At 47.3% G+C, this 14,216-nt stretch overlaps 1 pseudogene; it reads right to left on the bottom strand.

The window, feature by feature from the left end:
• Positions 1-11,194: 11,194 nt before the first annotated feature.
• On the bottom strand, positions 11,195-13,320 carry LOC133654404 (ATP-dependent RNA helicase DDX51-like; annotated as a pseudogene).
• Positions 13,321-14,216: the final 896 nt, after the last annotated feature.

Below are 14,216 nucleotides of genomic sequence, written 5' to 3'. Positions count from 1 at the left end.
GTCTGAGCATTAAGTGGGAAAGACCATAAGTTACAACTTGATGGTGTTTTCATCAAGTTAAGGGAAGAAGGACAGATTTTCACATTGAAGTTTTTTCCATTTGGGTATTTATTTATTTTTTTTTTTTCAAAGTTCATGTTGCACTGTTCAATGTTCAATATTAAAGTGCTTATCTTTAACAATAAATAGCCTAATAATAAACCAGTGTTTTGTTGCTTTTCATGTCTTCCAAGCCTATGATAATGTGAATTAACTCATTATGACCATAATTTGTTGACACAAAAGAAATGGCAATCACTTTTACCTACAAAGAACACACAGCTAAGTAGTTAGCTTCCTATTAGCAAATTTAATTTTACATTAATTTCCATATTGTGTAAAGGACAAAAAAAAATAATTCCTGCCCTTTTCTGACTTTGAGCCCCTGCCCCTCTATAATCATGTGCACGTCCCTGAAAGGGGTGTACCTCGCCCCATCCTTTCTTGTGAAAGACTGAGCATTTTTTGGGAAGCTGTTTTTATACCCAATCATGGCACCCACCTGTTCTCAATTAGCCTGCACACCTGTGGGATGTTCCAAATAAGTGTTTGATGAGCATTCCTCAACTTTATCAGTATTTACTGCCACCATTCCCAACTTCTTTGTCACATGTTGCTGGCATCAAATTGTCAACTTAATGATTATTTGCAAAAAAAAAATGTTTACCAGTTTGAACATCAAATATGTTGTCTTTGTAGCATATTCAACTGAATATGGGTTAAAAATTATTTGCAAATCATTGTATTCCATTTATATTTACATCTAACACAATTTTCCAACTCATATGGAAACGGGGTTTGTATATTTATCCATCCATCCATCCATTTTCTACCGCTTGTCCCTTTTGGGGTTGCTGGAGCCTATCTCAGCTTCATCCGGGCAGAAGGCGGGGTACACCCTGGACAAGTCGCCACCTCATCACAGATATATATATATATATATATATATATATATATATATATATATATATATATATATATATATATATATATATATATATATATATATATATATATATATATATATATATATATATACACATACACAGTAATGGATTATGTGTTGGTTGTTTGTGCTCTCCCCTAACTTGAAAAGGGTTTCACTGTTTGACCAGGGTTACAATGGGACTTCACTCTTTTTGACTCCAATGATGGGACAGATCTCTCTTTCTCCTTTTATTTTTGGACTTGATTGTCTCTTTTTTCACTGTCAAGTTATGTGTTGGTTGTCTGTGCTCTCCCCTAACTTGAAAATGGCTTGACTGTTTGACCAGGGTTACACTGCGACTTCACACTTTTTAAATCCAATGATGGGACAAATCTCTCTTTCTCCTTTTAGGTTTGGACTTGATTGTCTCTTTGTTCATTGAAATCAACAGTTGCAAGGTGAAAAAACTTTGGAAAAGGTGGAAACACACAAAAGCAATTAGGGACAAATATAAACAAATTACATTTCAATTAACCATTTTTGAAAGTCAAGTGTTTTCAAAAGTACAAATACTGACCCTTTCCAGCTTGGATTTGACATGAAAAATTTAACAACCAATTAAAATAAATTCAAGATATCAAATCAAACATCAAAATAATACAGGTCATCTCACCGTCAGCCACCTTGGTCTCTGCAAACAGTTGGGCACTACTGCACTATGCAAACTCTCCTAGAGCAGTGTTTGTTGTACTGAAGTCTGAGCGGGCGCTACAAACTTAAAGGAGTGGTTTTTGCTTCAGGTGAGAGCTTTCCTGATTGCTGAATTGCCTTCAGCTGTTGGGAAATTTTGACTGTGATTCCAGTTCTCTCCTCTGGGGGGAAACGGGAGCCAAACTCACATTTTGAAACGAGGCTCTTTCGTTGTTTGGGTGAAGGCTTTGGTCTTGTGTAGAGTTTGCCTAGACACCTCCCACTCGATCTTTTCATTGATACATCGGGAAATCGCCGACTGTAGGCAAACTAAGTGCGTCTGGTGGGTTTTGGTGGTTGTGCCAAGATTTTCCATTCCTGTTCCTCAGCAGGTAGTAGGACAACCAACCACCTTACATCTCTGTGCAGAACGGTGGCTTGGAGCTTTTCCTTTCTGCTGCTTGAATTAGATTGGAGTTTTTGTCAGGGGGACACAGTAGCTTGGTAAGACCCGGATGTGGACATCCCTCACAATGCCTCTGTTGTCTGGGTTGGTGCTGACAACTCTGCCAAGCTTGAAGTGACCTCTTAGTGCGTTCTGGTCACATAACCAGACAATGTCTCCCACAGTGACATTTCTTTCAGCGGTATGCCACTTGCTTCGGACAACAAGATTGGGACCTGCGAGTTGACTCCAAGATTTCCAGAACCTGTTTACCTCTGCCTGCATTGCCCTTAGCCTTTTGTAGAGGTAGCTGGAAAAGTCACATGTTTTGAGGTCTCCAGTTTGAGATGCTCGACCAAGGTGGAGGCTGTTTGGTGTGACATATTGGATGCGGTTTTCCCAACTCTGAACTCTGGCAGCGATCGGGCGCTCGTTTGCGAGTTTTGCTGCAGTGTAGAGGGCTGTCTGGAACTCGGAGAAGCTGAGCCCGGACTCCTTACCAAGACCCTGGACTGCCCTCTTTGCAACACGTACAGCGGCCTCTGCTGCACCGTTCCTGTGTGTTGAGTCAGCTGGGTGAATTTTCCACCTCCACTTTGTTAAATTCTTGGCTGCAGTGTCTTCCAGCACTGTTTGATCCAGGCCATCCAATAACTTGTACAGTTCCTCCAGGACAGGTTTTGCTCCAATGAAAGTGGTGCCTGGATCAGACCAGATCTTTCTTGGATGCCCCTTGAGAGCTGTGAACCGTTGGTAAGCCATTAGAAAGCTGTCTGTTGATGAGGTGTTCACCAGTTCGGTGTGGATAGCTCTGCTGGCCATGCAATAAAAGACAACTCCCCAGACTTTAAGTGGTACTCTTTTCTTGACATCATCTCTTATATGGTATGGTCCGAAGAGCTCTAGTGTTGTAAACCCAAAGGGTGCAGCAGGTTCTGTCCTCTCTGATGGCAAGCCACTCATCACTTGTCGGCACTTCCTTGCTATTGACTTCCTGCAGGTCATTCAGCCATCAACAACCTTTTGAGCAATTCTTCCGCCCCTTATTACCCATGCTTTCATCCTCATCCTGAGCAGTGTGCCAGCCACTTCATCATGGCTCTCATTGTGCGCCTCTTGGGCCCACAGTGTAGACACCCAGGCATCATGGGGTAGGAGTGGGACACAGCAGTGGTCATCTCTGAATGCTTGCACTCGGCCACCACAGACCAACAGTCCAGAGTGCTGGTCTTTGTAGACCACCAGCCTGTCAGTGGTTGAGTTTTGGAAGATTGCGCCCTCTTGTGCTGCAAGAAAAATGTCTCTCAGGGCATCTTTCCTTTCTTCCACAGAGATGGCTCCTATGGAGGAGACTGCCTCCCCCTTTGGGCCACGCAAGGCCTGAACTTGTTGACGGAACCTTTTCGCTGCACTCCAGACCATTGCAACCATTTTGACCATTCCGGTCAGCACACTGAACCGTTTGACATCCACAAGGCTTTGAACAATTGACCTTCCTGTTGGTCGCCTTTGTTCTGTTTGGATTTGGTTAAGATTGCGTCCGGGCTCTTTTTCCAGGAACTGTTTCCGAGCTTGGGCCCTTGTCAACACAGCAGCAAATGCTTTTCTCTGAAACTTATTGATGCTCTCTCTGGCAGTGGTTGCTAGTTCCTTACCAGATTTGTTTGGCCACTCAGTTCCTGGCAGACTCAAGAACTTGGGCCCATTTTGCCACTCGGAATGTTCATACAGATCCTGAGGGCCTGCTGGTGATGACATCTGCAAAGTTTTGTGACCTAGGGATCCACCAGCAGTCCTGTCCTGCTGTGCTGTTTTGAATCTCTCTGATCCGGTTGGCAAACAATATTTGATAGCCATAGCTTCCTCGCTGTATTGCACCGAGGACTGTTTGACTGTCAACAAAGTGAAACCACCTTTTGACTTGGATTCGGCTGTGCAGTTCGAAGAACATCCTGAGTCGTGAGGTGAACACTGCTGCGCACATTTCTGCTTTGACAGCATCACCTTTGTGGTCCAAGGGAGTTAGTTTTGCTTTGGATTCAACCAGTCTGATGATGGGACCCTGGTTTGTGATCCATCTCAGGTACATCACCGCTCCATAAGAATGTGAAGTGAAGTGATGTGAATTACATTTATATAGCGCTTTTTCTCAAGTGACTCAAAGCGCTTTCTATTGTGAAACCCAATATCTAAGTTACATTTAAACCGGTGTGGGTGGCACTGGGAGCAGGTGGGTAAAGTGTCTTGCCCAAGGACACAACGGCAGTGACTAGGATGGCGGAAGCAGGGATCGAACCTGCAACCCTCAAGTTGCTGGCACGGCCGCTCTACCAACCGAGCTATACCGCCCCCTGCTCACTTCCTTCAGAGAATGTGATCACAGAGGGTGGTTTTCAATAATGAAGCATTTGGGGGTTTGAGCCCTGGTGAACATGATCTTGCTGAGTTGATGGTACTCCTCGAACTGATCGATTGCATCACCTCTGAGTTAATCTGAGAGTGCAATGTCCCACGTGTCTTTGACTAGACAGCTTTCAGCCTTTGCCGCTTGAAACACCCTCCCTTCTGCTTGGCAGGAGTTACAAGGCCAACTGAGTCGTACAGTCCTGACACTTGACTGAGAAATTTTCTTCGTGTCAAAGGGTTGGGTGTCATGGCTCTGATTTCCTCTTGCAGAAGGTCTTCACCCAGCCGCATCTTTTGCTTCCTCTTTAAAAATGGTTTCCTATTCTGACCTGGAGCTTATCTTCCTCGACTCTGTAGCCCAGACGAAGTGCCTTGTTGTCATCATCGCTCATCAGGTTTGGTAAGATAATGGTCCTCTTCAGAGTGCTCCTTCGTCCCACTTTGCACAGAGAAGACCCATGACTTCAGCTCAAACCCCCTTCAGGATCCTCTCCACGTTGTCTGTGAGGATGTTTAGCTGGTCAAGGTTGTTGTGGGAGGTGAGGATGTCATCAACGTAGCTGTCGTTGCGAACCACAAGACGCTACTCTTCAAGATGGGCAAAGAGAGGGAGGTTTGCAGTTTCACGCATTGCCAGCTACGCTATGCACCCTGCTGGTTTTGTCTCCTTTGTTCACTCTTGTGATTGCGTATTCCTCCAGGTCCTCATCCTCAGCATCTCGCCAGAGGAACATGTGAAGGTGCGCTTCTTGGTCTTCCAGCCAGATTGAGTTATAAATATTTTTTATGTCTCCTAGGGCAGCATGTACTCCACCTCTGAATCTGAGAAGCACAGCTCAAATCTGGTTGAGGATGTCGGGGCCTTTCATCAGCAGGTCATTCATGTTGACGCCTCTGCACCTTTGACTGCTGTTCCAGACAATTCTTACTGGAGTTGTGACTGAGTGTGGGTTAGGGGCAATGAGGTGACTGAGATACCAAACTGGTTTATCCTAATTGGTGATGGTGTCTTTGGGTACTTTGATGGCTTCTCGTCGATCAACCATGTCATGCACTTGTGCAGCATATGACACTTTCCACTCAGGTGTTTTGGCAAGTTGCTTTTCCCTTCTCAGGAATGTGGCCTCAACTATTTTTCTATTATTTGGTAGGGAAATGGGGTCCTCCACCCAAGGATACCTGGCATGCCAATGTGGCTCTTTGCTGTGGTTGTCCTCCGTGACATAGGTGAGGCCACCCCTTACCACTTCAAGCTCTCGCTCCTCTTCAAGAGTAATTTCTTTGCCGCCTGGATGACATTTTCCACAGCGGCATCCTCCACACTTCGGGTCACATGCTGCACCAATACTGTCCCATTTCCACCACTCTAGGAAGCCTGGTTGGTGGTTGAAGTGCTTGACCTCTGGAACTTGGAGTGAACCTGAGTCTTGTGAGGTTTTGTACAAGCTGCGTTAGTGAGTTCTTCATACATCAAAGCAGCAGTCCTCATTGATCTCGCAAAGTGTGCCTTGGACATGTGGGCGTAAACGGCGAGGTCTTGAAAGAGTTCAGGATGAGAGCCTCCAACTGTCATTCCCAGTGGCCTGTCCCACAGTACAAGGTCTCTGATAACTCTGATCAGTTGAGGCCTTGGCTGGCCTTCTCTGTGACTTATGACCAAACTGACTTCATCAGGGCTTGTCAGAGCTCCAAGTGGGACATCCAGAAATAATTTCTGCAGCCGTTTGGATTCCACACTTTTATGGATGTCTTCAACACTGTCCAGACCATAACATACCAATTGATGCGATTTCAGAGTGCCTCTTGGAGTCTTCACTCTGATCTTCAAGAGGTACCGCTTTTGTTTCCACAATGGTCTTCATTCCTCCGACACCATGTACAATGAGAGTGATGTCTTCGTTTCTGAGGTTCAGTTTGTCTGCAGCCTTGTGTGTGATGTAATTGGTGTCGGATGCCAGGTCGATCAGTGTTCCAATCTTTTCTCCAGCGTTTGCGATGAACTCCAATAACATCATCTTTACTGGCAGTTCCTGCAATCCACTTTCCACTAAAAGTCCTGATTTCACTTCTGTGGTGTGGAACGTCTTGGATTCAGCATTGGAGAATGCATGATGAAACTGCCTTGCCAGCTCTGGGGAAATGCTTCTTGACAAAGTCCTCCTGTTCTTCTGTGTATGTTCTCCTGCTTTTACCATCCATGAGCCAGGTTTGCTCTTTTTCTGTGCCGAGCTGCTTTTCTTGTTTGGACAGAGGTAGAAATGATGCTCAGGTGCATGTTCATCCTTGGTTGGTGCATAGGAAATCATATTTGCAGTCTGAACTGTCATAATGGACTTCAAGACATCTCTTGCATGCTCCCAACTTCTTAGCAGTAGCTTCCTTCTCTGCAAGCTGCAGTGCCCGGAACTGCATGCAATAGTAGAGCTTCTTCCTGTGCTTCCCATCTCCACAGACAACACAGCCAGAGGGGTCGTCACTTGCCTTGGTGGATTTTGTCCTGGCATGTATTGGCTCAGGCTTCAATTCTCTCTTGTTAAGTTCCTCATCCAGTTGTTCCAGCTGCTCATATATGCTCTCTTACTCTTTGAGGAAGTCCAAGAGACCGTCAAACCTGTTTGCTGGAGTTACAGCATTCCTGGCGTCTGCTGCATAGATGAGCTATTCCTTTCTGAGAGGTCCTGGGAGTTGCCCCTCAATCGACCTGGTCACGAATGGGTTTTTGATGGCGCTGGTGTCCCCAAGCTCACTGAGATCTTGAAGCGCCTTCTCCATAGCTTGGATTAGCTCCACGACTCTTTGTGGCTGGTTGCTTTTGACGGGTTGCATTCTCTGCAGCTCCTCCATTATCTCTATAGCAATGGATGTCCGGTTGCCATAGCGATTCTCCAGAACACGGCAGATGTCATCGGCAGTGTTATGAGTGGTGAGACGAAGGTCTTTCCTAATCTTGTCCTCAAACTGTCCAGCAATTGAGTTTTCTTCACCTCCCTGGAACCAGTTGGCTCACCTTGTCTCTGGAGTGCTTCCCAGTCCTTTTTTCACCTGTGGAAGTCACGTTTGTTTCCAGTGAACTTAGGAAGTTGGTTTCAACTTGATGGCTGGCACAGGATGACTGGGAGAAATTGGTTCCCTCCTGACTTCTTTCTTTATCCTCTGTTGTATGAAGTCAGCCTTCTTGGAAACCAGCTTGGTGGTCTGAAGTTCCAGACCTTTTAAGGTTGTCAGGATTTCGACTACTGTATCTTCAGGGACCCATTGTCTCCACCGACCATGCGCCTCCTTTGCAGTCTTCACCTGTCCTACTAGGTGGTTCAGCATGAATTCATATGTGAAGTGAAGTGAAGTGAAGTGAATTACATTTATATAGCGCTTTTTCTCAAGTGACTCAAAGCGCTTTACATTGTGAAACCCAATATCTAAGTTACATTTAAACCAGTGTGGGTGGCACTGGGAGCAGGTGGGTAAAGTGTCTTGCCCAAGGACACAACGGACCTGCAACCCTCAAGTTGCTGGCACAGCCGCTCTACCAACTGAGCTATATCCATCCAGGTTCATATCCTCGGGTTCCACTGCTCAACTACACTCCTCATTGTCAAGGTGTGTTGTTGACAAACCCCAAGATGCAGAGATGGCGGCAGGCTTAGTACAAGAAAACATGGTTTTAATGTTCAAAAATAAGAAAAGGAAAACACGAACCAGAAACCAGGAAGCAGGAACAGGAGTCAGGATCTAGGGAATAGCTTAACGCACACAGCTAGCAACGACAGCATACAGCAAACAACGACACGACACGACACGACAATACTCCAACACCGAGTGGAGGACAAAGCAGGTTTAAATAGTAGCTGGCTGATTGACACCAGGTGTGGCCTGGTGCCAATCAGCCACAGCTGAGGGGAAAAAGAACTCAGGGAGACAATCAGGAAATAACCAAAATAAGAGTGCTGACAGGAAACAGACAGGAAACAAAGACAAATGCAGAGGAAAAACTAAGACATAGTCAAACTGTCAGGGACAAGCCTGACAGTAGACCCCCTTCCCATAACGGATACCAGACGTTCTGGAAAACAAACCCCAAAAAATAAAAAAACAGTCCAAAGTCACGGGAGGGTGGAGGGAGGATAAGGAGGTGGGCCGCCAGGCCAAGTGTCCCCGCAATCAGCGGGGAAGAGTCAGGTGGCGACGGCGACTTGAACGCCGCTGCAATTTGCGAGGCGGTCGCCCATGAAACGACCACATCTGTGGCCGACAAGAGGTTGGTGGCGCCCTCTGCTGGCCCACCGCAGACGATGGTGGCGCCCTCTGCTGGCGCCCTCTGCTGGCGCCCTCTGCTGGCCCACCGGAGACGATGGTGGCGCCCTCTGCTGGCCCACCGGAGACTCTGCTGGCCCACCGGAGACGATGGTGGCGCCCTCTGCTGGCCCACCGGAGACGATGGTGGCGCCCTCTGCTGGCCCACCGGAGACGATGGTGGCGCCGTCTGTTTCAGACCCACCGGAGACAATGGTGGCGCCGTCTGTTTCAGACCCACCGGAGAGGATGGCGCCGTCTGTTTCAGACCCACCGGAGAGGATGGCGCCGTCTGTTTCAGACACACCGGAGAGGATGGCGCTGTCTGTTTCAGACCCACCGGAGAGGATGGCGCCGTCTGTTTCAGACCCACCGGACTGCATGGTGGCGCCGTCTGTTTCAGACCCACCGGACTGCATGGTGGCGCCGTCTGTTTCAGACCCACCGGACTGCATGGTGGCGCCGTCTGTTGCTGGCCCACCGGACTGCATGGTGGCGCCGTCTGTTGCTGGCCCACCGGACTGCATGGTGGCGCCGTCTGTTGCTGGCCCACCGGACCGCATGGTGGCGGCGTCTGCTGGCCCACCGGACTGCATGGTGGCGGCGTCTGCTGGCCCACCTGACTGCATAGTGGCGGCGTCTGCTGGCCCACCGGAGTGCATGGTGGCGTCTGCTGGCCCACCGGAGTGCATGGTGGCGTCTGCTGGCCCACCGGAGTGCATGGTGGCGTCTGCTGGCCCACCGGACCGCATGGTGGCGGCGTCTGCTGGCCCACCGGACTGCATGGTGGCGGCGTCTGCTGGCCCACCGGACTGCATAGTGGCGGCGTCTGCTGGCCCACCGGAGTGCATGGTGGCGTCTGCTGGCCCACCGGAGTGCATGGTGGCGTCTGCTGGCCCACCGGAGTGCATGGTGGCGTCTGCTGGCCCACCGGAGATGATGGCGCCATACGTTGCAGACCCACCGGAGATGATGGCGCCGTAGGTTGCAGACCCACCGGAGATGATGGCGCCGTAGGTTGCAGACCCACCGGAGATGATGGTGGCGTCTGCCGGCCCACCGAAGATGGCGCCGTCTGTTGCAGACCCCTCGGAAATGGCGCCGTCTGTTGCAGACCGCTCGGAGATGATGGCGCCGTCTCTTGCAGACCCACTGTGGCGAGAAGTAGCTGTGCCTCCCCAGCTGCACAGCTACTCATAGCCCCCCCCCAAGCGACGGATTCCAGACGTCCCCCGAGAAGCCAACATAGGACAGGGATGGGTGGGAGGGATCACAAAACGAGGCCAAGCTTTTCCTCGATTTAGCCATTAATTCCATAGCTTTGTTAAGCCTCTCCGCCATGGACATCTCTGCGAGGTTCGAATTAGGTTGGATTATTCTGTCAAGGTGTGTTATTGACGAACCCCAAGATGCAGAGATGGCGGCAGGCTTGGTACAAGAAAACAAGGTTTTAATGTTCAAAAATAAGAAAAGGAAAACACGAACCAGAAACCAGGAAGCAGGAACAGGAGTCAGGATCCAGGGAATAGCTTAACGCACACAGCTAGCAACGACAGCATACAGCAAACAACGACACGACACGACACGACACGACACGACAATACTCCAACACCGAGTGGAGGACAAAGCAGGTTTAAATAGTAGCTGGCTGATTGACACCAGGTGTGGCCCGGTGCCAATCAGCCACAGCTGAGGGGAAAAAGCACTCAGGGGGACAATCAGGAAATAACCAAAATAAGAGTGCTGACAGGAAACAGACAGGAAACAAAGACAAACGCAGAGGAAAAACTAAGACATAGTCAAACTGTCAGGGACAAGCCTGACACTCATCTGCTGCCAGAAGAGCCATGGACACTTCATCTTTTCCAAACTTGTCTCACAGGGCCTTCTGGAGTAGACCTTTGACCTCCGCCCGCTTTGACTCACACACCTTTGAAGTATTATCCAGATCTTCTTGTTACACTTGGGTGAGTTCAGTTTCTCCATCTTTTAGCTGTGTCAGAAGTTTGGCCTCTACCTTGTCATTGGCTTCAGCTGCTGTGATGACTGTCTTGAAACTGTCTCTGAGCTCCTCCTCGAACAAGTCATCATGGTTCCTGGTGAGGCTGTTGAATAGGCAGGTGAATGATGCTTTTGCAGTCGTCCTCTCTGCCTTTAGCTGGTCAACTGCCTTCTTGTCAGCCATATTTACAGCTCAGGTGGAGTTGAAGTGAACTTGGTGAAATTAACTTTTGAGTCTTTGGTCAGGGGTCATGGATTATCATGGTTTCCAGATCCCCTTTTCCTGGTTGTCCAGTGGGGGATCGGTTTTTCACTGTCAAGTTATGTGTTGGTTGTTTGTGCTCTCCCCTAACTTGAAAAGGGTTTGTCTGTTTGACCAGGGTTACACTGGGACTTCACTCTTTTTGACTCCAATGATGGGACAAATCTCTATTTTTCTTGTGGGGAGGCAGTCTGGAGGAAAACTCTGCCACTTGAACACCACCAAAGAGCTTGACCAGCAGGTAAAGTCTGTGAGCAGTCTCTCTGAAATTGGCAAAAAAAGTATGGGGCTGAGCTTCATTCTCATGATGAAATGGAGGATGATGAGAGGCTTTTTGCTCAGCGTACAAGGTACATAAAATTCCAACAGTCCTGGGGGGAAATCAAAGGGCTCGTGTTTATGGCCGCCAACAACTGGCTGAGGATTGTTGCGGTAATTGGCATAGCTGAAAAGCCTGGGCTGGTGAATGCCCAGTTGTTGCAGTTTCTCTGGGTTTTGGGTGAGTGTTGCAGAGAACAGCAGCTTCGGGGAGTGGCATTTGAGGAGGAGACAAACAAGCAGCTGTGACATATGAGTGTGCTCCTCTCATGAAGATGAAAATTTCTCTAGTCTTCTTGTCTTCCCTTACACTGCCTTCATTACCTCACTGAGCCAAAAATTATCCATGCTATCAATCATCCTGTCTGCTTCATCAATTATAATAAATCTAAGGTGATCCAGACAGAAGTCTGAGTTGTGGTTGATATGCTCAACAAGTCGACCGGGAGTGGCCACAACAATGTCAGCCAAACTCCTTAGCTGGCCCCATCTCAGTTTAGAAAATAAATCATGCTCGGCTGCAAAGGACTTCAGACCTTCCAGCATGACCACGGTTAGTGAGGTTCCCAGAACATATGTCGAAAAAATTTTGCAAACCTGTTCAGCCAACTCTTTCGTAGGTAGCACAGCCAAGACACGCATTTCACACACTACCCTCTCCATCAGCACTTGTATAACAGGGATGACATAAGCCAGCGTTTTGCCACTGCCTGTTGGAGCAGAAACACACAAATCTCTTGGCTTGTAGCCGGCTCATTTAATCAGCGCCCCATGATGTGCACTCTCCAAGATGGCTGGGATAACTTCTGCTTGAAACTGGAAATAAATGCTGAATTCCATTTTTATGTAGGCTGTTTAGCAGCGGCACAGACAATCCTCCGATGTCAGAGATAGGCAGCAGTTTGCTTTTAATGTCTCTGTGAAAAATGTCGGGTTTAGCAAGCCACTGAGGCAATACTCTTTCCACCTTATTGACTGGTTTGTTCTCATATCCTCCCAAAAGCATGAACCCAGATGGAACAGAAGTCTTCTTGGTGTCCTCTTTTTAGATTCGATATTCTGTCCTTTCATCTTTTGTCTCTTTTACAGTGACAGGAGCATCTGGAGGGCTATTGACTGTGCTTCCTAAAACTGACGGACAATTCTGTTATTCATTCCCATCTGAAGGGCTATTAACTACACTTCCTGAAACTGACGGAAAATTCTGCTTTTCATTTCCATCTGAAGGGCTATTAACTGTACTTTCTGAAACTGATGGACAATTCTGCTTTTCATTTCCATCTGAAGGGCTATTAACTGCGCTTCCTGACGGACAATTTGGTTTTTCATTTCCATCTTTTATCTTCTTCTTCTTATCCTCATGGTCCAAAATACTAACTACAGCTTCTGATTTCTGTTTTTTTGATCTGAGGGTTTCTTGTCTGCTGTCATCAGCCTTTTTTGTCTTTGGACGATCAACACTCCCTTCAATTTTGTCAGAATGCTGCGGTGTCCGGTCTGGGAAACATTTCTTCTTGTTCGCCTTCTGATTCAGTTTGGCAAGTAACGTCAGGGACCAGTCCTCATTGGAAGTAATCCCGTTCTCATCATCTCCAAGATACTTTTTTACCTGAAACAATGCCATTTTCCCAATACAAATTAAAAAAAACTGCCCCGTGTCGTTACTTCTGTTATTCATTCATAAACCATTATTAGAGCTATGGATACTTCATCTTTTCCAAACTTGTCCCACAGTAGACCTTTGATCTCCGCCCGCTTTGACTCACACACCTTTGAAGTATTATCCAGATCTTGTTGTTGCACTTGGGTGAATTCAGTTTCTCCATCTTTTAGCTTTGTCAGAAGTTTGGCCTCTACCTTGTCATTGGCTTCTATGACTTTGTCAGCTGCTGATGACTGTCTTGAAACTGTCTCTGAGCTCCTCCTCAGACAAGTCACCATGGTTCCTGGTGAGGCTGTTGACCAGGTGGGTGAATGATGCTTTTGCAGTCGTCCTCTCTCTTTAGCTGGTCAACTGCCTTCTTGTCAGCCATATTTACAGCCCAGGTGGAGTTGGTGTGAACTTGGTGAAATTAACTTTTGAGTCTTGGTCAGTGGTCCTGGATTATCATGGTTTCCAGATCTCCTTTTCCTGTTTGTCCAGTGGGGGATCGGTTTTTGACTGTCAGGTTATGTGTTTGTTGTCTGTACTCTCCCCTAACTTGAAATTTGTTTGACTGTTTGACCAGGGTTACGCTGCGACGTCACTCTTTTTTAAATCCAATGATGGGACAAATCTCTCTTTCTCCATTTAGGTTTGGACTTGATCGTCTCTTTTTTCATTGAAATCCACAGTTGCAAGGTGAAAAATCTTTGGAGAAGGTGGAAACACACAAAAGCAATTAGGGACCAATATGAACAAATTAAATTTCAATTAACCATTTTTGAAAGTAAATGATAAATGATAAATGGGTTATACTTGTATCGCGCTTTTCTACCTTCAAGGTACTCAAAGCGCTTTGACAGTATTTCCACATTCACCCATTCACACACACATTCACACACTGATGGCGAGAGCTGCCATGCAAGGCGCTAACCAGCAGCCATCAGGAGCAAGGGTGAAGTGTCTTGCCCAAGGACACAACGGACGTGACTAGGATGGTAGAAGGTGGGGATTGAACCCCAGTAACCAGCAACCCTCCGATTGCTGGCATGGCCACTCTACCAACTTCGCCACGCCGTAAACTGTTTTTAAAAGTACAAATACTGACCCTTTCCAGCTTGGATTTGACATGAAACATTTAACAACCAATTAAAATAAATTCAAGATATCAAATCAAACATCAAAATAATACAGG

This window comes from Entelurus aequoreus, linkage group LG07 (genome assembly GCF_033978785.1).
Source record: "Entelurus aequoreus isolate RoL-2023_Sb linkage group LG07, RoL_Eaeq_v1.1, whole genome shotgun sequence".
In the NCBI taxonomy this organism is placed as follows: Eukaryota; Metazoa; Chordata; class Actinopteri; order Syngnathiformes; family Syngnathidae; genus Entelurus; species Entelurus aequoreus.
This window is presented reverse-complemented; position numbering and strand designations above follow the sequence as displayed.